The sequence below is a fragment of the Bos grunniens genome, chromosome 5 (genome assembly GCF_055505025.1).
Source record: "Bos grunniens cultivar Pamir isolate PY7600 chromosome 5, Bosgru_T2T1.0, whole genome shotgun sequence".
NCBI lineage: Eukaryota > Metazoa > Chordata > Mammalia > Artiodactyla > Bovidae > Bos > Bos grunniens.
Genome location: NC_141169.1, coordinates 61,380,820 through 61,406,836, shown reverse-complemented (window position 1 = coordinate 61,406,836; position 26,017 = coordinate 61,380,820). Strand labels below are relative to the sequence as shown.

The window sequence follows — 26,017 nt, the reverse complement described above, 5'->3', positions numbered from 1 at the left end:
CTGAGAACCTGCCTTAGAATCTTCCCCTCTCCCCAGATGGTTGCTGTCCTCTGGTGATTTCAGTGTCGAGGAGTCCTGTCCACACTCCACCTGAGGCCAAGGGCAGCTGGGTGAAAGTAATCTTCTCTGGGTGGTGCCTGAGAAGGAGGGTCCTTGGGGAGAGAGTACCCTGAAGGGCTCTGAAGTCCAGGAGGGAGAGTTGGGGTCATTGTTGGGAATAGCCAAAGTCATTACTTGCGTGTGAGGTGGAAAACATGGAAGAAATCAGAGGAGAGAGGCCAAGCAAAGACGACACTGGTGAAACTGATCACTGAGGGTCGGTGCGGACAGGAAGGGGCAGGCACAGATCAGATCAGGCAGAACTTACTCCAGGGACGGGGCTCATGAGGTCTTCCCTGTTCTATGGGACGCTGGCAAGGTCATGGGAGCAGTGTCCACACAGTCGTGTGGGTCAGCCCTCACCTCCACTGTTCTTGGGCAGCCGCTTATGTTACCACATCTGGGGTCTTGTCATCACCCAGAGGTGTTCTCTGCCAGAAATCTTAAATTCTAATCTCGAGGCTTCAGACCTCCAACGTCTAGCCTTTCAGCTGTCTTGTTGAGGACACAATCCAAGTCTATTAACCCTCTTTGCTTCACTTGCTTCCTGCCCAGCCTGGATTCCACCAGTTATCAGTTTGAACATGTGTGTTCTGCTCCTTCACAACGTTCTCTTCCAAAGCCCATCCCCCAAACTGTCCAGCCTTCTCTAAACCAGTAACGCCCCCCTCCACCCTATGCTGGGTCACTGGGCTCTGCCAAGTCAACCAACGCCTCACGCCACGCCCATCTTCACGAAGCCCCTACTGCACTAAGTCTAAGACCTTAAAATGTCCCTCAACCCCCCTCCAACTTATCTGCACCCATCTCATTTCTGTGCTTCCTACCTCAGAAAGTCCTTGCTCCTATTCTAGGGACTCATCTCATCCAGGACTCTGTTGCTTCAATAATTCTTCCGGTCCTCTATGTCTTTAACTTTCCCCTCTCTCCCGAGTCCTGCTCAGCCTCTAAATATATCCACATTTCTCCCATCTTTGGAGAAAAGTGCTCGGGGACTTCAGTGGAAATGACTACAAAATGATAACATTCAGGGTTCTAAGGAAGGAAGGAGAGAAATCAGCGAGATAAAGAAAACAGGCTGCAGGAAGGTGCATTTCTTCAAGCTCAGGGTTTTGGCAAGAAAAGCTAATGGGAACGAAATCTGAGGGACAAAGGGTCTGAGGGAACAGGATGCCCTTTTCACATCATATACTAAATTCGTCATAATGCCCTTCTTGTGTACATTATGTAGCTCACAGGCAGCGTTTCATCCAATTTTCACTTCAGTCCAGTGAGATAGACATGGGTGAGACCAAGTGGGTGAGGCCTGGCTTTGGGGACTTCAGAAGGTGCTGGCACTGAGCTGCGGGGAGCAAGGGGAAGGGGATGAGATATGAGGCACAGAAAAAAGAATGAATTCCCTAGAGGCTGCAGCCAACAGGGGAAAGCAAGGAGACTCGGGTGCTGCCTGGCAGAAGAGATCATGTGCATGGAAAGGATGCAGCCGAAACAGATTTCTTAGACCCTGGATTGTCTGCATGAAGGTAGACCACAAGGGGACAATGGAAGGCAGAAAATGATGCCATTATTAAAGGTTGATGTGATCACAAAGTTAAAAACCATTCTTTCTGTCTATTAGATAAAAAGAGAGGACCCAGGGAATGGAACCAGTCCTCGCAGAAAAAAGGGGAGTGTGAACAGCCACCAAAGCACAGCTTTTGCAGAAAGAGCTCTTACTGCCATCTAACCAAACAGATGTCCCTTGAATGTGCTTTCAAGGTGAAGTCTGGAGGCCTGACCCTACTTCCAAGCCTTCCCCTGCCATCCAGAACCTGCATGGACCTCTGTTTTCTTCATCTTGGTAATCCCACTGCCCAGGCTCCCTCATAGATGGGGCAGGAATCAAATGTGACTGCACATGGGAAAGTGCTTTGGGAATCACAAAGTCTTAGGCAAATGTAACCCAACCCCGCTGACAGTGGGGAAAGGTGATAAAGGAGACTGAAACAGTCCCTGCACAACTGAACAGGCCAAAAGGGTCTGGATGTGTGGATGGTGAGAGCAGACGATACCAAGGGGAAGTGAAACTCTGAGGGCAGGGTGTGTGTAGGGGTTGGGGGAGAAGAAACAGCTTTTTAAAGATGCACAAGGAAACCGCCATCTCAACTAATGAAGTAAACCCAGATTTGTCAAGGTCCACGCCAGCAGGGGATTCTCCACTGGGGTTTCCTTCTTTACCACCTCAGTGAAACAGTGTGGGTTTTACTTAAAGAAGACTGCAGCATTCTTATAGGATGAGATCTGCAACGTGTTCAAAGGGAGAGGATGACCCCAGTAATTACAAATCACCAACCATCGAGAGAAGAGGCTGTATTAGATGATGGAAAAACAGAGCCATTATATCCTGCCTGATCTGGGTTCAAATACATCCCTTGGTAGGTGAGTGGTACTTCATTCTTAATTCAGTTCAGTTCAGTCAGTCATGACTGACTCTTTGCAACCCCGTGGACTGCCGCAACCCAGACTTTCCTGTCCACCACCAACTCCTGGAGCTTGCTCAAACTCATGTCCACTGAGTCAGTGATGCCATCCAACCATCTCATCCTCTGTCGTCCCCTTCTCCTCCTGCCTTCGATTTTTCCCAGCATCAGGGCCTTTTCAAATGAGTCAGTTCTTCACATCAGGTGGCCAAAGTATTGGAGCTGCAATCCAAGGGACTCTCAAGAGTCTTCTCTAACACCGCAGTTCAAAAACATCAATTCTTCGGTACTCAGCTTTCTTTATGGTCCAACTCTCACATCCATACATAACTCAGTTCAACCACTCAATATTGATAAAATAAAGGGGATCATGTTGATCTCAAAGGATGGGATTAGAGAAGATGGGAAAAGCACCTTAGCATACAATGCATGATCAGTCCAACAGGTCCTGGGAGGCTGGGAAGCACAGAATGAGAACCTGCCGTAAGCAAATTTTCTTGAACCAATTCACTTCCTGGAAAAGGAAGTCATACATTTGGAAGAGTGGTTTCTCAACTTGGGGGTTGATTGTGCTCCACTCTGGAGCGGGGATTTGGGGCCATGTCTGAGGACATTTTTGACTCTCATCCCTGGGCAGAAAATTACTACTGGAATCTAGAGGGCAGAGGTCAAGGATGCTGGTAAACACTCTACAATGCACAGGTCAGCCTCTTAGAATAAAGAATTCTCAGGTTCCAAATATTGAGAGTGCCAAGATGGAGAAACCCTGGCCTGGCCTAAACCTGGGTCTTCACTGTACCTTCCACAGTATTTAGGCAATATGTCAAGTGAACCCAACTGTGTCTGTGGAGGTTTGTGCTCTGAAGCATCCAGTGAGGGGAAATATTCCTGTGACTCACACATGCTAGTTTAGGGCTGTAGCTATCTTCGTCTGCTGCTGGAGGAATTCATTTAAATTGTGTTTATTGGTCACAGAGGACATCAGGTTTGGGGACATGTTAAACGTTTTGAAGGAGGGAAATCATGTCCTAAGCCACCTTGACCAACAAAAGAAGTCGTTTTCCAAAAGCTGAATGGGGGAAAAATTGGTGGAGCTCTCAGGTCATGAAAATGACCTGAAGGTCACAGAGGACTAAAATTTAAACAGAGACCACAGTCGAGACTGTGAGATACCAAGGCTGAGACAGACTCCTTCGGCGTTTCTGAACTGAGCAAGGCCATTTTAAACTGCTCAGGACTTCGTATTTTTAAAAGATATACAGAGAAACTCACAGAACCAGAGTTGGAACAATAAGCGCTAGAAAATAAAGAAGTTTCCAGAAACAGGCTAAAGAAGTTTGGGTGTTTTAACATGGAAAGGCAAGAACAGAGTGTGCGTGGATTTGGGGGAAAAAAAAAAAAAGATTATCACAAGAAAAAAAATGGCCAGCTGTTTTCCATCTCCATGGAGGAGCAAATTATAGGAAATGGGCTGAGATTACAGCACAATGGTGGTTATGAATACGAAAGCATTTCCTAATTGGACCCTGGAACAGACTTCAGAGGAAGACAGTTCAATTCCCATTACTCAAGTTTGCTAAAAATAGGTTAAGTATTGACCTGACCACAGACGGAGGACTGGATATGATGACTTCTAGAGTCCCTTGGTTTTATCATTCTCTTAGCTCGTGTCTTCACAAGGCACAGGTAATTTGCTGATGAGTGAAAAATTCAGTTGTTTTACTGTATGGCCTATATAAGCAAGTTTCCTAAATAACCCATCTGATGGATTTTCATTGACTGTTATTATTAAATTGACTGGTGGTTTTAGTCATTTGACAGAGCCTGTAATTTTATATTATTTGTCTTACTCCTTGAACTTAGACATGAACCTATAACTTATATTATGCTTGTGGGTCATCAAGTCACCCTTGTATTGATCATAATGTTTAGCAGCTCAGTTCTATGAGACATGGGTTTTCGCTGATACTGATACATACTTTGATGTAATCTGAACCAGTCTTTCAGACCAGAGTAAACAAGGTGAGGAAATGGCTCCAGGCTATCAATGTGTTCCATGGGTATGCTCTCTGTGTCCACAGTGTATTACTGGGTTCATGGGTTTTTTGGTTTGTTTGTTTGTTTGTTTGGCTGCACCACATGGCTTGCAGGATCTTAGTTCCCCAACCAGGGACTGAACCTGGGCTGTCCGCAGTGAAATCGCAAGGTCCTAACCACTGGACCGCCGGGGAATTGCCTATTGTATTCACACCGAAGCCAGAATCTGAGTCTAAATGTGGCAGGTGGGGGTTTGGGAAAAAAAGATGTGATCCTGCTGTTTCTAGCGTTGTGCAGAAGTGAATCCATTCCATTTCCAAGTGAATTGACTAAACTGCTGATAGAAAAGTACCCAATCTACTGAGTACCTCACATTGTGCACACATCATGTGGGAACATCAAGCTAGTGGGTTTCCTTTGGTTCTCTTATGCATCTACTTTAACTTTTTATGCTTTCACCCTAAGTGGGAGTAGGAATGTAGACTGATTTTGTCGTCCTTTGAGTTTTTAGCTTCTCCCCTAAAAAACGTTCCTCTGCAAATGTTCACATTAGAGGTGCCAGTCATCAGTAGTTCCATTGTATTCTTAAAAGGTACAGAAAAGCAGTAAAATAGTTTGTGACTACAAAATGGTGTGTATTCAATATGAAATAAGCCTTCTCAAGGCAGGATTCTATACAAGGGTCTATTGACCTGGTTTTACCCAGTGGCAGGATTGCTGGGTGTCCCCTAACAGCCAATCCTTCCTTCTTCCTTTGACGATTCAGTCTCTGACTTTTAGCCAAACCAGTGACTGTTTCACTAAAAAATACATTTTTCAGCATTATTTGCACTTAGGTGTGGAAAGGAATAAATTTTCACTGATGAGATGTCAGCAGAAGTGATTTGTGCCATTTCTGGTCTGTGACCTTACAGGGAAAAAATAAGCCTCCACTTCTTCCATCTCCCCTTTCTATAGGCTGGGAGGCAGACATGATGGCAGGATCTGGAGCAACCACTTTCAACCATGAGACAGAAGTCCTTTGTTGAGGATAACAGAGAGTCAAGATGGAAGAAACTTGGGTTTCTATTACCATGATGTCATTACATTAGCCTTGTATTATTTATGCTTCGACTATTACAGGACAGAAAAATAAACTTCTATTTGTTTAAGCTATTGTTATTTTGACTTTTTTAACAGTAGTCGAACTAGTATCCTAACTAAAATCCTAACCTGTTGGACCAGTTCAGTTCAGTTCAATTGCTCAGTCGTGTCCGACTCTGCAATCTCATGGACTGCATTATGCCAGGTTTCCCTGTCCATCACCAACTCCCAAAGCTCACTCAAACTCATGTCTATTGAGTCGGTGATGCCATTCAACTATCTCACCCTCTGTCATCCCCTTCTCCTCCTGCATTTAATCTTTCCCAGCATCAGGGTTTTTTCAGATGAGTCTGTTCTTTGCTTCAGGTGGCCAAGGTATTGGAGTTTCAGCTTCAGCATCAGTCCTTCCAATGAATATTCAGGACTGATTTCCCTTAGCATGGACTGGTTAGATCTCCTTGCAGTCCAAGGGACTCTCAAGAATCTTTTCTAACACCACAGTTCAAAACCATCAGTTCTTCAGCACTTAGCTTTCTTTATAGTCCAACACTCACATCCATACATGACTACTGGAAAAACCATAGCTTTGACTAGACAGACCTTTGTTGGCAAAGTAATGTCTCTACTTTTTAATATGCTGTTTAGGTTGGTCATAGCTTTTCTTCCAAGGAGTAAGCGTCTTTTAATTTCATGGCTGAAGTCACCATTTGCAGTGATTTTGGAACCCAAAAATATGAAGTCTCTCACTGTTTCCATTGTTTCCCCATATATTTGCCATGAGGTGATGGGACCAGATGCCATGATCTTAGTTTTCTGAATGTTGAGCTTTAAGCCAACTTTTTCACTCTCCACTTTCACTTTCATCAAGAGGCTCTTTAGTTATTCTCACTTTCTGCCATAAGGGTGGTTCAGTTCAGTTTGGTTCAGTCGCTTAGTCATGTCGACTCTTTGCAACCCCATGAATCACAGCACGCCAGGCTTCCCTGTCCATCACCAACTCCCGGAGTTCACCCAGACTCACGTCCATCGAGTCAGTGATGCCATCCAGCCATCTCATCCTCTGTCGTCCCCTTCTCCTCCTGCCCCCAATCCCTCCCAGCATCAGAGTCTTTTCCAGTGAGTCAACTGGAAAAGTATGAGGTGGCCAAAGTACTGGAGTTTCAGCTTTAGTATCATTCCTTCCAAGGATATCCCAGGGCTGATCTCCTTCAGAATGGACTGGTTGGATCTCCTTGCAGTCCAAGGGACTTTCAAGGGTCTTCTCCAACACCACAGTTCAAAACAACAATTTTTCATCACTCAGCCTTCTTCACAGTCCAACTCTCACATCCATACACGACCTCTGGAAAAACCATAGCCTTGACTAGACGAATCTTTGTTGGCAAAGTAATGTCTCTGCTTTTCAATATGCTATCTAGGTTGGTCATAACTTTCCTTCCAAGGAGTAAGCGTCTTTTAATTTCATGGCGGCAGTCACCATCTGCAGTGATTTTGGAGCCCAAAAAAATAAAGTCTGACACTGTTTCCACTGTTCCCCATCTATTTCCCGTGAAGTACCATCTGCATATCTGAGGTTATTGATATTTCTCCTGGCAATCTTGAGTCCAGCTTGTGCTTCATCCAGTCCAGCATTCCTTATGATGTACTTCGCATATAAGTTAAATAAGCAGGGTGACAATATACAGCCTTGACGTACTCCTTTTCCTATTTGGAACCAGTCTGTTGTTCCATGTCCTGCTCTAACTGTTGCTTCTTGACTTGCATACAGATTTCTCAGGAGGCAGGTAAGGTGTCTGATATTCCCATCTCTTGAAGAATTTTCCACAGTTTGTTGCCATCCACACAAAGGCCTTGGCATAGTCAATAAAGCAGAAGTAGATGTTTTTCTGGAACATCTCACTTTTTTGATGATCCAACAGATACTGGCAATTTGATATATGGTTCCTCTGCCTTTTCTAAGTCCAGCTTGAACATCTGGAAGTTCATGGTTCACATATTGCTGAAGTCTGGCTTGGAGAATTTTGAGCATTACTTTACTTGCGTGTGGATGAGTGCAATTGTGTGGTAGTTTGAGCATTCTTTGGCATTGCCTTTCTTTGGGATTGGAATGAAAACTGACCTTTTCCAGTCCTGTGGCCACTTCTGAGTTTTCCAAATTTGCTGGCATATTGAATACAGTGCTTTCACAATACCTGTTGGGTACCAGAAGTTTAACTTTTGTAAGTATTTTTTCATTCATTAGAATATATATATATATTAAGATAGGGAGATAGAGAAACAATACACACACATGTACATGCACACACACACAATAATATTTGAGACTTACTAGGGACTTAGTGAAGATCAACAAAGAATTGATTGTATTCACCCCACACTCTATAATGTAAGCCATTTACAGCTTGCTTCCTGTTTTTCTATATAAAGAACTAACGGACAGAGAAGAAATGATAAGGAGCCTTCTGGGGAGGTGGTAAAGAGCACATGCTCAGGAGCCATGCAGCTCAGGTGAAGGAGGACCAGGCTTAACCTCACTGAGTGTCCAGGTTTTCCCATCTGTACAAAAGACTAGTAATTGTTTCTATCTCTTTAGCATGTGGTGAGGATTATGTGAGCTTATACTGGAAAAGTACTTAGAATGTTGCCTGGTGCATACTAAACACTGAATAAATATTCACCTCTATTATTAGTTCCTCTTCACTAATAGCCAGTGATAATGCTAAGGAAACATGTCTAGCAAATGCTTCTACACTGCTCTCTATCTTCTTGTATGTTTTGCCCTTGGTCTCATTTAAGATATCTGACCCATGATGTTTGCTTCTAACTTTGAGGCCCTTAATAGTTTGTCCTACTCTTTGTTTATGCACATGCTTCAGGTACTATCTGAACTACTGTATCAATATATTTTTGTACGTTGATTTCTAAAAGAAGCTTAAAAATTAGCAGTGAATGTTTATATAGCACCATAGCCCTCTGTCTGCCTCATTGGATCTCCTTTCCCTTACTCCCTCCTCTCTCTTTCTCTTTTTATATAGCAGCTTTACTGAGATATCATTCACATACATACAATTCACCCAAGTTAACTATACAACTCAATAGTTTTTAGTATATTTACAGTTATAAACCAGTACCAGAATGAATTCAGAACATTTTCATCACTCTGTAAAGAAACTGTACCTATTGTACTCACTCCCCGTTTGCCCTGAAGCCCCATGCTGTGCTGTGCTTATTTGTTCAGTTATGTCCAATTCTTTGCAACCCATGGACTGTAGGCCACCAGGCTCCTCTATCCATGGGAATTCTCCAGGCAAGAATACTAGAGTGGGTTGCCATGCCCTCCTCCAAGGGATCTTCCCAACCCAGGGATCAAACCCAGGTCTCCCGCATTGTAGGCAGATTCTTTACCAGCTGAGCTACCAGGGAAGCCCAACTGCAGCCCTAAGCAACTACTAATCTAGTTTCTATCTTTATAGATTTTCATATTCTGGAATTTTCATATAAATGAAATCCTACACTATCTGATCATTATATGTGGCTTCACTCACTAAGCACAATGTTTTCAAGGCTCATTTATGTTGTAGATTATATCAACACTTTGTTCCTTTTTACAGATGAATAGTATTCTACTAATATAATATTATGATATTTTGGATATAGACATTTTCTTTAATCATTCATCAATTGATAGACATTTCAGTTTTTTCCACTTTTTGTCCATTGAAGTACAGAAGTTTAAATTTTTTATGAACTGCAATTTATCTATTTTTTCTTTCTCTGCTTATGTTTTTGGCATCCTATCTAAAGAGGCTTTGTGTAATTTAATGTCATGGAGATAAACTCCTATATTTTCCTTGAAGAGTTTTATTGTTTTGGCTCTTTGACGCTTACTCCTTGGAAGGAAAGTTAAGACAAACCTAGACAGCAATATTAAAAAGCAGAGACATTACTTTGCCAACAAAGGTCCATCTAGTCAAGGCTATGGTTTTTCCAGTAGTCACGTACAGATTTGAGAGTTGGACTGTAAAGAAAGCTGAGCACCGAAGAATTGATGCTTTTGAACTGTGGTGTTGGAGAAGACTCTTGTGAGTCCCTTGGACTGCAAGGAGATCCAACCAGTCCATCTTAAAGGTGATCAGTCCTGGGTATTCATCGGAAGGACTGATGCTGAGGCTGAAACTCCAATACTTTGGCCACCTCATGCTAAGAGTTGACTCATTTGAAAAGACCCTGATGCTGGGAGGGTTTGGGGGCAGGAGGAGAAGGAAACGACAGAGGATGAGATGGCTGGATGGCATCACCAACTCAATGGACATGAGTTTGGGTGAACTCCGGGAGTTGCTGATGGACAGGGAGGCCTGGCGTGCTGAGATTCATGGGGTCGCAAAGAGTCGGACACGACTGAGTGACTGAACTGAACTGAACTTACACTCAGGGCTATGACTTGAGCTAATTTTTAAATATAGTATAAGTAGGGTCCAGTTTCATTCTTTTACATGTGGCTATCCAGTTCTCTGGCTCCATGTGTGGAAAAGATAACGCTTCTTTCTCCACTAAATTGTCTTAATATCCTTAGCCATATTCTTTCTGCTTCCTCAGACAATCAGATTCTTGCCTCAAGGTCTTTGAGCCATTAGTTTCCTTAGTGTTGAACCCTCTTTCCCTGATTTTCACTGGCTGATTCCTTCTCATGCTGCAGGTCTCATTTTAAAAGGCTAATCCTGAACACAGTGTCTAAAGCAGTCCCACCTCCATTCAACACTTCCATCCTTATTTCATTTAATTCTTAGTACTTAACATTGCCTGAATATATCTAATTTTTTTAATAGAGTTCTTTAAATCCTTTAAGTGGATAGATTTTCAAGTCAAGATGGTCCAGGAGTAGATAATAGAATAATTTAGAAACAAAGGATTCATGTAACTGTTGTATGTGTTTGGGAGTGGGGGTGAAGGTGTGTGATTGAGAGGAGGACCTGTGGATAAGAGTGAGAAATGAATGGGTAAGTTCCAGGGCAGTCTGGGTGAACATCAGAATTGAAGAGCTATTCCTACACATTAGTCTAGGCAATAATTTTTCAGACTGACACCAAAAGCTTAGGCAACATAAGCCCAAATAAACATGTGGAACTAAATCAAACTACACATTTTCTGTACAGGAAAGGAATCAGTCAGCGAAACAAAAAGGCAATCTATGGAATGGGAGAAAATATTTACACACCACATACTCAATAAAGGGTTAATATACAAAATATAAACGGAATATTATTCAGCCTTGAAAAAGAAGGAAAACTGTTATTTTGGATAGCATGAATGACACTGGAGGACATTATTCTAAGTGAAATATGTCAGTCACAGAAAGACAACTACTGCATGATCTCATTTAGCTGCTGCTGCTGCTGCTGAGTCACTTCAGTCATGTCTGACTCTGTGAGACCCCATAGATGGAAGCCCATCAGCCTCCCCGTCCCTGGGACTCTCCAGGCAAGAACACTGGAGTGGGTTGCCATTTCCTCCTCCAATGCATGAAAGTGAAAAGTGAAAATGAAGTCGCTCAGTCGTGTCCAACCCTCAGCGACCCCATGGACTGCAGCCTTCCAGGCTCCTCCATCCATAGGATTTTCCAGGCAAGGGTACTGGAGTGGGGATCTCACTTAGCTAAGGAATCATAAAAAATTAAAAATGTTGCACTCACAGAACAGAGAATAGAATAATAATGGTTACCAGGGGCTGGGCAGCAGGGTAGGAATGGGATGGAAAGATGTTGATCAAAAGGTATAATTTTCAGTTAACGATGAGTGAATAAGTTCTGGAGACCTAACATACAGCATGGTGATTATAGTTCATAATAATGTATTATATACTTGAAATTTGCTGAGAGAGTAGATCTCAAATGCTCTCGACACACACATAAAAAGAAAGGTAACTATGTGAGGTGACAGATGTTAATTAGCCTAACTGTGGTAACCATTTCACAATGTATATCTATACCAAAATGGCAAGTTGTACACTTTTTACAATATGTACAACTATACAATGTATACAACTTCTGGTTGTCAATCAAACCTCAATAAACCTGCAGTGGGTAGGAGAGTCATCCTTTAGTCAATGTCATACTTGATTCAGAAAGAATCATCAATTGGATTCTAAAATTAGTAGAAATTTGATGAGGAAGTACCTGTCACAAATTACTTATTAATTACAAAGAGAAAATTAGTTATTTTTCAGTAGAGAAAGCTGGCAGACACCATCTTAATGATCAAAGTTAATATCACCAGGAATGGAACAAACTGACATGGTGTATCTCATGATACTGAAAAGAAACAACATCAGTTCTGTGGTATTCCTGACCAAAATACCTTTCCAGGAGGAAAGTTCAGAGGAACCAAAACTGAGAAACATTTTACAAAGTAATCAGTCAGTATTTCTAAAAAATGTCAAGGTCATGAAACAGATTCTGAAGAACTCTGTTTACAGAGGAGATGAGAATGCAAACTGTGGCCCTTGACTGGATCCTGGGCCAGAAATAGAAATTGTTTTTGATACAAAGGAAATTATTAAAACAATTCAGTCAGTTCAGTTCAGTCACTCAGTCCTGTCCGACTCTTTGTGACCCCATGAATCTCAGCACGCCAGGCCTCCCTGTCCATCACCAACTCCCAGAGTTCACCCAAACTCATGTGCATTGAGTCGGTGATGCCATCCAGCCATCTCATCCTCTGTCGTTTCCTTCTCCTCCTGCCCCCAATCCCTCCCAGCATCAGGTCTTTTCCAATGAGTCAGTTCTTCGCATGAGGTGGCCAAAGTATTGGAGTTTCAGCCTCAGCATCAGTCCTTCCAATGAACACCCTGGACTAGTCTCCTTTAGGATGGACTGGTTGGATCTCCTTGCAGTTCAAGGGACTCACAATTCTTCGACGCTCAGCTTTCTTCACAGTCCAACTCTCACACCCAAACATGACCACTAGAAAAACCATAGCCTTGACTAGACGGACCTTTATTGAAAGTAATATCTCTGCCTTTTAATATGCTATCTAGGTTGGTCATAACTTTCCTTCCAAGGAGTAAGTGTCTTTTAATTTCATGGCTGCAATCACCATCTGCGGTGATTTTGGAGCCCCCCAAAATAAAGTCTGACACTGTTTCCACTGTTTCCCCATCTATTTCCCATGAAGTGATGGGACCAGATGCCATGATCTGAGTTTTCTGAATGTTGAGCTTTAAGCCAACTTTTTCACTCTCCTCTTTCACTTTCATCAAGAGGATCACATGTATACCTGTGGCAGATTCATTTTGATATTTGGCAAAACTAATACAATTATGTAAAGTTTAAAAATAAAATAAAATTAAAAAAAAAAAGAGGCTTTTTAGCTCCTCTTCACTTTCTGCCAGAAGGGTGGTGTCATCTGCATATCTGAGGTTATTGACATTTCTCCCAGCAATCTTGATTCCAGCTTGTGCTTCTTCCAGCCCAGTGTTTCTCATGATGTACTCTGCATAGAAGTTAAATAAGCAGGGTGACAATATAGAGCCTTGACGTACTCCTTTTCCTATTTGGAACCAGTCTGTTGTTCCATGTCCGGTTCTAACTGTTGCTTCCTGACCTGCATATAGGTTTCTCAGGAGGCAGATTAGTGAAATTCAAATAAGGACTATAAATTAAAAGCTAATATTGTGTCAATCTTAATTCCCTAATATGAAAATTGAACTGTAGTCACACTGTGAGAGAATTTCCACCATTCTTGGGAAACACACATTGAAGTGTATAGGAGTGAATGGGCATCGTGTCTGAACTTATACTCCAATGGCTCGGAAAAAATAATATACACACACAATGATAGAATGACAAAAAAACAATTAGGTAATTGTTAATAATCAGGGTTTTTGAATGAAGAGCATATAGGAGTTCAGTGTATTTTTGCAACTTTTATATGTCTAAAATGATTTCAAAATAAAAATTTCCAAAACTAGAAAAGAAGATGGGTACCTCATGTTTCCTAAATCCCATATAGGAATCTCCACTGTGGATATCCCAGATAGAAATCTTCCATAGGTCTTGGAAGACTTATGATTATTTGGTAAAAATGGGTTGATGATTGGTTGATTGGCAATTAGAGTGCTTTACTTGTTCTCTTTTGAGTCTTATGGGATTTTTTATAAACCAGCTACAATTTTTAATTTATAAACTTAGATCCTGGTACAAACAAAGATTGTCCAAGGAACAAGAAGGAAGCAAAATTTGGTCAGTAGTTGACTGTAGGTTGGAACTGAAGGATCTCCACCAGCAGACCAGCCCTTCCTCTAGTGTAGTTGATACAACTGGTGTAAAACTGAAGCACAGCCCAGAGGGTGCTGTGAGCGAGAATGAAAAGGCAGCCAAGAATATAGGACAGCATGAGACCCTGAAATTCAGTACTGTTAATTACAGACTCTAGGTATGGTTAACACCAAAAAACTGAGCGACTTCACTTTCACTTTTCACTTTCATGCTTTGGAGAAGGAAATAGCAACCCACTCCAGTGTTCTTGCCTGGAGAATCCCAGGAACAGGGGAGCCTGGCGGGCTGCCATCTATGGGGTCGCACAGAGTCAGACACAACTGAAATGACTTAGCAGCAGCAGCTGCATTTTGCATTTAAAAATCCTTTTTAAGAAAAAATTAAGATATAATTTGCAATATAAAGGAAGTCCCATTGTTAGTTCAAGATATATATGTACATATATGTATACACACACACACACACATTTTCCTTCATAAGATCATAAAACAAAACTGGCCACTCTTTCTGAATACCTCATTTACACAAACCTGACATATCTTTCTGGGTTTTTCTTTTGATAAGTAAAAAAAAAAAAAAACAGAAAAAGAATCACATACAGCATGGAAGTTTTTGTTAGTTCCTTGACAATAGCAAGATTTTAATTCACTGCCTTAAAGACTCTCTGAAAACCACTCCTGTGAGGTAAGATGCAGTGGGGCAGAGTTTCATTTGTTATTCTTACTTAAAATATTCAAATAACATCAGAAAATTTTAAAGGTCATTCTATAAATAACATTTTCTACATACTTCTAGTTGCCTTCATTTAGCTTTCTTTCCCCCCTAAATCAATACTCTAATATTAGTTTTGAGTTGAGGCTCCTAAATATCTGAACATTGTATTTCTATTTCCTTTTCATGTGAAACTTGTTAATTACATATTATACAAATATTTTTCTCATGGATGGACCTTGAAGGCATGTTGCTAAGTGAATAAGTCAAGCAGAGAAACACAAATACTGTATGATCTCACTTATATGTGGAATCTAATACAAACAAACAAACAAAACTCCATCAAATTCATATGAAAAAAGAGGTCAGACTTGTGGTTACCAGAGGCATGGGGTCCAGGAAGGGAAAATTGAATGAAGGCAGCCAAACGCTGTGAACTTCCAGTTATAAAATGAATAAGTATCAGGGACAGAATGTACAACATGATGACTAGTTTATACAGCTGTATAATACATAGGAAAGTTGTTAAAAGAGCAGATCCCCAAAGTTCTCATCCTAAGGAAAACTTTTTTATTGTATTTAAGTGAGATGATAGATGATAACTAAACTTATTATGATGGTCATTTTGCAATATATGTAACTCAAACCATCAGGCTGTATACCTTCAACTCATTCAGTGAGGTATGTCTGTTATTTCTCAATTAAATGACTTTTTTTCTATTGTGTAAAAAGAAAAAAAAAATTAAGCAGCTGTGCTATTACCCAAGGTTGGTCTTATGCATTCTCTCCACAGTGGATCTAAGGGTACAACTACTTTCATTTCCATGTCATATCTATAATGATCCAATTCTACCCTCCATTTCAATCAAATCCTAAAATTGTCAGAGGTTTGCCCTGCCCTGACCCAGTGGGTGGTCTGGACCCCTCAGAAACTCCTGTCCTTGAATCACACTTTACCTTCCTGTTCAGACTCAGGCTCTTCTTCCTGAGACCAAAGCTCCAAGAGCCCCCAGCAGCACTAGGAGGCAGCCATTTGCTTTCCCTGAAATGCTGGTGACATTCTTTCTCGTCAGGAAGTTGCCAATTCCTGTTGATTCTGCAGCACCTGGGAGTTGGAGGGAAGTGGGTGAGCGAGGGGGAGGGGATGTCTGGCCCAAGTTATTCTATCTGCTGAGCTCCTCAACACTAAGGCACAGACGAGCATGTTCAAAGCACTTTTCTTGGGGGTCAGCAAGGAACACAGCGATGACAGGCTCTAGGAACATAATTCAACTATGGAAATTTTGTTTTTAAGATTCTCGAGTGAGAATTTGGCTTTTGGTTCTTGTCACAGAATAATTCCTTGGAGGAGGTTAAAAATCATAGGTCATGAAGTCCATGTAGTGGGCTACAACCATCAATTTTTTTAATGTAATTAAAAAAAATGTAATGGATTATAGTGGAATAGACAATATCTAGGTATAGTTAACCATGAACTCTGGAGCCAGGCCTGTCGACTGCGAATCTCTACCATGTAGCCATGTACGAGCTCTGCGGCCCTGGACAAGTTACTGAACTCATCCATTCCTCAGTCTCCTTACCTGAATAATAATACCTACGTACTTCATAGAGTTAGTGTAAGTATTACATGAGCATATATACATAAAGTATATGCTCACTCACCTGTGGGTCACTTGAGGATTGGCTAATCTAGGCTGGGCTCACCTGGGCAGCTTTACTTCAAACTGCAGATCCTACCAAGCTTGGCCACTCCCTGCTGGATCCAGATCTGTCCCACAATGGTCACTGGGGTCCAGGTTAAAGGGGCAGCAGTTGCCTGGGAATAGTTCTTCTCATCATAATGTTAAAAGCACAAAAGAGCAAGCCTCATCCCATAAGCACAGTTCAATCCTCTGCTTGCCTCATGTCCTAACATTCCCCTGGGTGAAAGGCAACATATAGTGGACGGCACAATCCTGTTGACAGAAGTCAGTCACACGACAGAGTCCAGGATCAAGGAGGCAAGGAACAATAATCTATTGAATGAAACTGTTGAACACAAACCCAACAGTCATAGTGGAAAGAGTTTGAGAAGCACTGCTCTAAAACAGGCCAAATCTGACCCTCCACCTGTTTTTTTTTAAATAAAGTTTTATTGGAAGAGGGTCATGCCCATTTATTTACGTATGGCAACTTTTGTGACACATTGGCAGAACTGAGCAGCAGTGACAGAGGTCATTAGACTTGCAAATTCTAAAATGTTTATTCTCTGTCCTTTTACCTTCGAAGTTTACAGATCCCTCTTCTTAAAAAATGAAAAATTTAGGAATTGATGAGAATTCAGCCTCAAAGCAAATTACATAGTCAAGGCACTCTTTCTATGCACCAGACACTGGCAAGTGCTACTCAGTGACTCTGCAATTTCATTTGATGCCAGATTCTCGCCACTCCAAGAAGTGAGCAGCTTCTTGGTTTGCAACCACTGTGTGGTAAGAGAGAGCCCTGTCCAGCTCCAGCCCTTGAGTCTATAACAGACCCTCACTGTTGGAATTCACACTCTGACTTTCCTCTTCCTGGGCTGTATGGAGTTCAATAGCATGACTTTGGTTAAAAGACGTATTACCTTTGGAATAATGCTTCTCAGGAGCCTCTAAAAATTTAAGCTTAAAGAAGATGAGGTCATCATCCAAATAAAACAATGATATTTTAGAACTTCACTGGAGCCCAAACTCTCACTCCCTGAAGTCTGAGGCAGAAACCCCTCCTAGTGCACTGATCTAAGTGGAGTCGCTAAGGCTTAGGGTGGGTGGGAGGGGGCTGGCCTCAGGGTTAGCCCACTGAATGAGCCTCCCTCTCACACCACAGGCCCCTCAGAAATCCAGAGGCAACTAGAAGATGCCAAGGCTCCTTGGAGATTAGTTTTGCCTTTGTGAATTTACAAAGTTAGCTAATCCCAGAGGACAACTCTGTTGTACAGAAAAAGACTGTTTTGAGACCACAGGTTGTTTTTTTTTTTTTTCTCTCAGTAAGCCATATTTGATTTATTGGAGTAACAAATTAGGATTCAACTCCTTCCTTTAAGTGGGGCTTCCCGTGTAGCTCAGTTGGTAAAGAATCTGCCTGCAATTCAGGAGACGTGGGTTTGATTCCTGGGTTGGGAAGATCCCCTGGAGAAAGAAGTGGCAACCCACTCCAGGAGAATCCCACGGACAGAGGAGCCTGGCAGGCTATAATCCATGGGGTTGCAAGAGTCCGACTTAGTGACTAAACCACCACCACCTTCCTTTAAACTTTTAAACCCCCTTTTACAAAGCCAATTGTGCTATTTATCATGCAAAATCTTAACTTACTTTCTGGGAGACTTTATTAAGGGGTTGGTTCCACTTAGACTTAGTTAATTAAACAAATTTAAAGGTGTTTAACTGCATCTATTAATATAATATATGTGATTTGCTTTTCAAGGACAGCTAACACTGACAGCCCTGACTAGGCTCAGAAACCTTTCTGAGCAATTTACATTGTTAACTCATTTAATTCTCACAGCAATTCAACCAGATATCTTAAAGTATTATCACCTCTGTTTCAAATGTAGGGAAACTGAGGTACAGAGAGTAATTTTCAACAGGTTACGTAGCTAACAATATCTGAATTACTTTGTGAACCATACAGTTTGGCTTTAGAATCCAGGTTTTGACTTTTAGCCTGTGTTAATTAACTAACTCAGAATTAATCTACTAAAAAAAAGAAAAAGAATCCTGACTACTTCAGTCATTCTTGTTAAACTAATAAAATTACACTTATAAATGTAGTATAACAGGTTCAAAATTCTTTTACATGTTCCATAATTGATTACAAACTGATATAATTGATTACTCTTTACAAAAGTCTTTTCATGTAGCAAATGGTTCTCCAATATACCAAATTTGTTTAAACATCACACACACTTAAAATATCAAATGCAAGGTTATTTCCAAACTTCACATTAAAAAACTTCCTGCTATGGATGTGATTGACTTCATCATCTCCAAGCGTTCCCTGTGTTGAAGACATTTCACAGCTAAGGAAACCACCATGCTCTCCTGGGCTGTCACGGGAGAGTCGAGAGGGAGAATGAGCCTTGTGATGGATGCTGATGAATGTCTCAATAAAGACTGAAAATTAACCATGGAATTTGGCCAGGTGGAGGTCACAGTGACCTTGAAACGAGTAGGATTTGCTGGTGATTCGATGAGTGAGAGTTTAAAAAAAAAAAAAAGTGTTCAGGACAGAGGAGGAGGAGGGGATAAGGAGGCAGTTCTCTTTTGCTGTTATGGTAACTGGAGGCTGGGGCCACAGCTGAAGGAAAGTGCAAGGTCAAAGAAGATATTTTCAAAATATAGAATATATTCTAAGTAAGTTTGACAGTAATAATCCAGTTGAGGGCATAGGGGGAGCATGAATCCAGGAGAAAGAAGCAGCAACGTCTGTCTGGCGGCAGATGGGGCAGAATCTAAAGTTGGACCGTAGAAATGGAAGAAAAGGACAAAAGGACAGAGGTTGGTACATGTGATGAAATACGTGGGAGTGGCTTCTGATTACTTGTTTCCTCAGGGAAACAGGAAGTCAGGTCATCAGTGCTGAGTGATGGGGAAGGGGATGTTGGAAATTCAAGCAGAAGGAAGATGTGAAATGGTCCTCCACGGAAATCAGGAGAGTTAAAGGACTGGGGAGATGCAGTGGGATTGCTCTTTAGTGTGAAGGACCCCGGAGAGGATGAAAGCCTCGGGAGTGGATGAGAGCACATGGCAATGAGTACGGACACGGGAGAGGGATCAGACTGAGGACTGAGCCAGGCACACAGAGCTTACTGTACGGAGATCCTGGACATCAGATCTGTGAGCAGGATTATTGATTCAGGGAACCACCAGGATCAGAGTCCCGAATCCTTCACACGGAGTTAATAACTACTTTCTTTCTAAGAGGATCAGGGTCAGTGTCTTACCACTTGGGCTAGAAAAATACTTTCGATGCTTTATTTCTCCCATCAAAACAGATGTCTAGCACCTGCTCCCTTCTAAGACTATTACCTGTATTTCCTTAAAGTCGAAGCTATGAGGGGCTTCAAAGGCTGTTACTGGCAACACTGCAATGCCCAACACAACTGTAGCTACTCTTGCTGGGAGCCCTTCAGAACCAAAAAATGTAATTTATTATCTCCATAGAGTCAATCAAGAAGAGATGAATTGCACTGGCTCATAAAAAACATAATTTTTAAATTTCTGGGTTTTGTTTGCTGCCTAGTCCTTCTCAGCACAGTTGGTTCTGGTGGATCTTTTCCTCAGATCATTCCTCATCCCGATCCTGTCCACACAGACCCTCAGTTTATTTCACTCTCCTCTCTTGGTCAGAGGTTCCAGTCTAATCCAGGATCTCTCAACCTCAGCACTATTGATATTTGGGCTGGATAATTCTCTGTTATCCAAAGAATTGTGGGTGCTATCCTGTGCATAGTAGAATGTTTAGGAACATCTTTGGCCCCCTCCCACTAAATGTCCCACTAAATCACCCCCGCCCCCTACACACACACACCCAGGCTATGAAAATTAAAAATGTCTCCATACATTGTCAAATGTCTCCTGAGGGTCAAAATGGTCCCTGGTTGAAAACCATTTGTCTATTAGGACTGGGGAGAGTGAGACCCCCTGGTAACTCAAATGAGAGTTGCATATGATAACCCTAATAGCATAAATTAAGTGTCTGGTGCAACAAGACAGGATCAGACAACCTCAGAGGTGACAAGTGAGATGCCCTCCCTTCTGTGCAGACTGTACAACTAGCTGGTTAATCCTGCTGAATAAAGAAAAAAAAGAACGTGTGACATTTCCAAACTTCTCAGCAATTGACATGAAGATTCCCAGGAGATGGTAATTAGTTACCAACGACACAAAAAATATAATGCATAAAATTTTTGAATAGGGGAAATGCAAGGAGAGAAAGTGAGAGTGAGAGGGGAGATGGGCAGGGAGAGAGGAAGGGGAAGAGAGAGGGAGGGAAGGAGGGAAGGAGAGAGGAAGAGAGGGAGGGAGAAAGGAAAGAAGGAAAAAACACAGAACTCAAACACAAAGCAAGAGCTCAAGTTGGTACCAAATTGAACCTTGTACTTTTGAACTTTGTGAGAGCTCAATTAAGTACCAAGTCTAAATCTGCGATAGCAAAATCATGTCAAATTAGCCAACTCCCCATTGCCTACAGGATAAAATTCAAATAGCCTAGGCTGGCAATCAAGAGCCCTAAGCAACCTGAGGATTTGTAACCTGATCCCTCTACTGTGACCGCTCCACTGTCTTCCTCTGGTCCACTCACATTTCTATCAAGACACCTTGCTAATTCCTACTGCTGGGCCTTTGTACACGCACTTGCCCCAAGCAGCCTCAAGTGTTTAACCTTCAAGGTTCCCTCCATCCCCACCTCATTCATTTGTCCACTCACTCTCACATACCTCAGAGCTGGGCTGGGGGCAAGGATGACAGCTAACAGCTCCCCTGTAGTTACCACAGACCGGACGCTGTTCTGAGCATATTTCCCCTAGATGCTGAAGAGGATTTCCTACTTCCTGGGCCTCCCAGTGTACCACCCACTGCCACCCACCATTAAAAGATGCAGACCTACTGGGGCCAATGCGCATATGCCATCGTGACAGTGGCCTTTGGTTCCCATTGTCTTTCAGAGCAAAGGTGCAAAGACTGGACAGCCCAGCCAGGACAGAGACAAGTATAAAGAGGGGCCCAATGCAGCAGAGGGGGACAGTGAGGGCAGGGGTGGGGCGAGGGGAGCCAGGTTCAAGTCACAGGGTGTAGGGGGAGGGCTTGTCAGCCCACAGTGACCTTTGGGGCTGGAGAGAGGAGGGAAGAGGAAGCACATTTTTGCTGCTCCTCTCTCAAGACTTCCTGAAGGCGGGGCTCCCTGTTCTCTGCTGCACGTCAGGCTTTCCTCTGGGCACACGGCTCTCACATACCCACACGTGGGCGAGGTTCAAAGCTTCTAGCACCCGGGTGTTGCTAGTCTCCAAAGTCTTCTGTTAGCTGGAAATGAGGCCTTGATTCCTGGGTTGAGACACTGGCTTCATAATAACTTCATTTTCCAGACTTGGAACCAAGCTCTCAGAAGAGCTGGCCCCAAACCTCCACCTGTGTGAATGGGTCTAGCGTTTCTGGCTTCAGCATCAGGATTCACTGTAAACCTAACATGGTTTGTATTCATATAGAACTGTCCCCCCCTCCACTTCCTTTTCTCTCTCATTTCCTGTTTCCTCTTCTCCCTGTCTCCCTAGCATCTGCTCCCTGATAAGGAAAAAACAGCACTACTTTCAGGAGGGTCCTCAGGCCCAGCCGGTGGAATGAGCCCCAGGCCTGAGCATTTTGGGGTGTCCACAGCCAGGCCACAGCTGGCTGAGCACGATCACCCTGACCTGTTAGGGCAATTCTAATCGTCTAATAAAGGAGCCTTGTCTGTTTGAGGGTGTTGGTGACTTTTGCCAATCAGGTCTGATTCTCCCGCTCCAAAAAGAAAAAAAAATACAAGAGTGAGAAATAATTGCCCTAAGGTTGTGGAGATGTAAGTCACTGCAGACTAGCATCGCTGGTGAAATTCATATTTTTCTATGGACCCAGCTTCTGATATCTAATCATCTTCCTTGTCCTCTCTCCCAACCCCTCTCTTCCTCAGATCCAATCCAAGTGGTACTGGAAAGCAGGATAGAGTAGCTGAGAATGGAGATTTTGGATTCAGACAGTCCTACTCTTTACTCTCAGTGCCACCACCTGGCTACTCAGTTTTCCCGTCTGTAAAATGGGCACAATGATGGCTCTGTTGGAGATTTGCTAGGAGGATCAGATGAGACAATGCACGTGTAAAGAGAAGAGCGTTTTATTCATCAGAATTCCTCTTAGGAAGGTAGAGCTGTGTTTGTTGAGAAAATCCTTTGCTAGAAGTAAAAACCGAGATCCTTGGGGACGGAGGTAGGCGGGCCGCTCCCAGCAAGACAAAGAGAGGATTTTGCTTGCAGCTCCAGGGAGGAAGTGGGGGGCCAGGAGAGGGCGGAAACCCTGTGCTCCGAAAGGGACCCTCCCCACGATGCCTGCCTCCCTCCACCAAAATCTTAAGTCAGGTTCACCAATTCATGCGATACTGAAGTAAGTAATGAGGAAAATAGAGAAGGGGCTGAGTCTTATCTCTGGAGAGCTGTGGGGCAAAATCATGATAGCATTTCAGGATGAGCGAGGTAGAGGCAGAGAACACCTCAGGACAGAGGACTCAGGGGCCATCTTGGGAAGGGACCATCAAAGGCCGTGAATCTCAAAGGCCATGAATCTTAGAACCAGGTTTCTCAGGGGTAGGGAGTGCCCACTGACAACCTGGTTGAGCAGACAAGAAACTGGAACTCAGTGTTATTATTCCCTGGGTCTTTCCTTGCTGACCTGCAGTCTCAGTTTTGACATCACTTCCTTCAGGAAGCCCACTCTGATTTCCCAGATGTGGGTTAGAATCTTCAGCTCTGATCCCCTCCCATGTGTTCTCATCGGCGTTTTCACCCTGAGTTATAACTTATTTAGATCTCTGGTCTCCTACTATGGGCTTCCCTGGTGGCTCCTGCAATGCAGGAGACCTGGGTTCAATCCCTGGTTAGGGAAGATCCCCTGGAGAAGGAAATGGCAACCCACTCCAGTATTCTTGCCTGGGAAATCCCATGGATGGAGGAGCCTGGTGGGCTACAGTCCAAGGGGTCGTAAAGAGTCGGACACAACTGAGCGACTTCACTTTCACTTTCTCCTACTACACCATACGTTCCATCTGGACAGAGTGAAATCTTTTATGCCCTGTGTTCCCAGACCTGGCACAGCACCTTACACGTGGTAGATTCTCAGCGTGTGTGCAGTACATAATGGTGTAGAAGAAAAAGCAGAGTCTATGGTATCCTGTAAAAACTAGGTTCAGATCCTAATTCTAATATTTAAAACTGTGCAACTCTGGACATGTTACTTAACCTCACTGAGCCTCACTCATCTCCTCTGTAAATAGGATGGAAGGTTAGTGTCAGCACGAAGACAGAGTGGGAAGATACATAGAAAGTGGTACCTGGCCAGACTGGGTGCTTAGCAGATGTCAATTCCTTGATTCAGCCTCTGACATTTGGCCTGTCTCTTCCATCCACACCTCCCCACCAAGTCAAAGGCCTCAGCACTTAACAAACTCCTCCTTTGTGCTCCTATTTCACAGTGTTTCTCTTGGACTTACTGAGCACATCCTCTGTATCAATGTTCCAAAGAAGGAGTTAGCAACCACATCTAGACCAACACCTGTTTTTGTCCTCTCCCTGAGCTAAGAAAGGTTTTTACTTTTTTTTTTTAAATGGTTGTAGGGGGTGGGGGATTTAAGAGGGATATTTCATGACACAAAAAATTATTTGAAATTCAAATTTCAGAGGCCATAAATAAGGTTTGACGGGCACCCAGCCACACTCTTTTTCCTATTGTCTGGCTGCTTTTGCACAACAGTGGTGGAGTTGAGTAGTTGTGACAGAGACCGTATGGCCAGAAACCTGAAAACATTTACCATCTGGCCTTCTGCAGAAAAAGTTTGCAAACCCAGGGCCCAAGCAGTTCCCACAGCAGATGATTATTAAGCCCTCATGAGCATAGCATGAAATTGGTACTGTAACTGCCCTCCTGTGTGTTGAGGAGCATGAGGTGGGGAGAGGTCAAGTGACATGTCCAAGGTTACTCGGCAAGTAAATAGAACTGGGATCAAATTCCTACTGCCTCTGATATGGTGAGGTGACTAGGAACAATAGGAGATAGCCTATACCCGACCCTGGGGGGGCCGGCCTTGAAGGTTCTTGGTCAGGAGAGTGATGGGCTACAGTGAAACTTTAGGTGATCACTCTGGGCTTCCCAGGTGGCTCAGTGGTAGAGTCCAACCACCAATATAGGAGACACAGAAGACATGGGTTCAATCCCTGGGTCAGCAAGATTCCCCTGGAGAAGGAAATGGCAACCCACTCTAGTATTCTAGCCTAGAAAAAATCCCATGGACAGAGGAAACTGGCGGGCTATAGTCCATGGGGTCGCAGGGTCAGACACGACTGAGCACACATGCACAGTTCACAGCTGGCCAATGAGCGGAAGGAGAGGGAAGCATGGGGGAAGCAGCACAGGGTAGGGATTAAGAACCTGAACTCAGGGAACTTCCCTGGTGGTCCAGTGGCTAAGACTCCATGCTCCCAATGCAAGGTCAGGCAACTGATCCCTGCTCAGGCAACTAGATCCAATGTGCCACAGCTAAAAATCCCACGTGTGGCAAAGAAGACCTGGCACAGCCAAATAAATACATTTTTAAAAAGAGAGAGAGAGAATATGAATTCTGGAGCTCAGCTTCCTGGGTTTCCTTGTAGCCAGCCACGGATCTGTGTGACCTTGGGCAAGTTACTCAAATTCTCTCTGCCTAGTTAATAGGCTCTAGACTCTCCCCTATGGAGCTGTTGTGAAGATTGGGTGGGAAACTGTCTTGTTAAGCTGCCTTTGAGGCACAGAGCAGCCCTGGATGTTGGCTGTGGTCACACCTATAATTCATTCCTACAAGGAGCTGCTGCTCCTACTCTGTTCCAGGTGCCATTCCAGGCAGTCAGGATATAAAGAGGAAGAAGACAAAATAACTGACCTGCCTTCTGCCGTAAGGAGCACCCAGTCCACTAAGGGGACGGGAGAGTAAATTGATACCAGGGCGTAGGGTCACAGGGGCGACAGTGGGCTGTCACAGAGCCGAGACAGGAAGCACCGCATTCCGGCTCTCCCTAGGGGCTCAGGTTCTCACTCCTTCCTAAACACACCAGGCATTCTGCTGGCTTCGCCCTGCCTCTTCTCCCCAGGCTCTCAGGCTCGCCTGCACAGGGAATGCTCTGCGCCCAGGCAGCCATCCAGGGCCCTGGCACGGAGCTGTGTCTGGAAAACAGTGAAGCACAAATCAGCCCAGGGTACTAGGCCCCTGGGAGAACCTGGGCAGAAAAATAACTTGGCTGCTTCCACCTGCCAAATCACAAAACAACAAATTCACAGGAAGAGCGATTAATGCCGAAAAGCCTACCAGGTTCCAACCTGGAAACTCTGTCTCACTGATGTGCCCTGAAGGTACAGTAAGAATCCAGGCCAATTAGGAATGTTATCTTACTATGAGCCAGCATCTCTTGCTTGCCCTGGCATTTTTTTTTTTTACAACCATTTGTTTTTGACTTGTCCCTCATAAGTGTGTATTTTTGTGTATACAAATGTAGCTGTGCAGAGAAAAAAGATTGCAAAGAAACACCAGTGGCTTTCAGTTGGGATGGAGGATGGTATTTGGAACA

General features: G+C 43.3%; 1 protein-coding gene and 1 long non-coding RNA gene across 4 annotated transcripts in view; both read right to left on the bottom strand.

Annotated features, from left to right (window-relative positions):
- The window catches only part of ELK3 (ETS transcription factor ELK3), a 177,031-nt gene that overhangs the window by 129,881 nt on the left and 21,133 nt on the right, over window positions 1-26,017 (bottom strand). The window lies entirely within an intron of this gene.
- On the bottom strand, window positions 5,643-21,204 carry LOC147372250 (uncharacterized). The gene is made up of 2 exons (XR_015163947.1): window positions 21,119-21,204; window positions 5,643-7,870 (listed from the first exon to the last, which is right to left on the bottom strand). It is a non-coding gene; the product is annotated as an uncharacterized LOC147372250 (long non-coding RNA).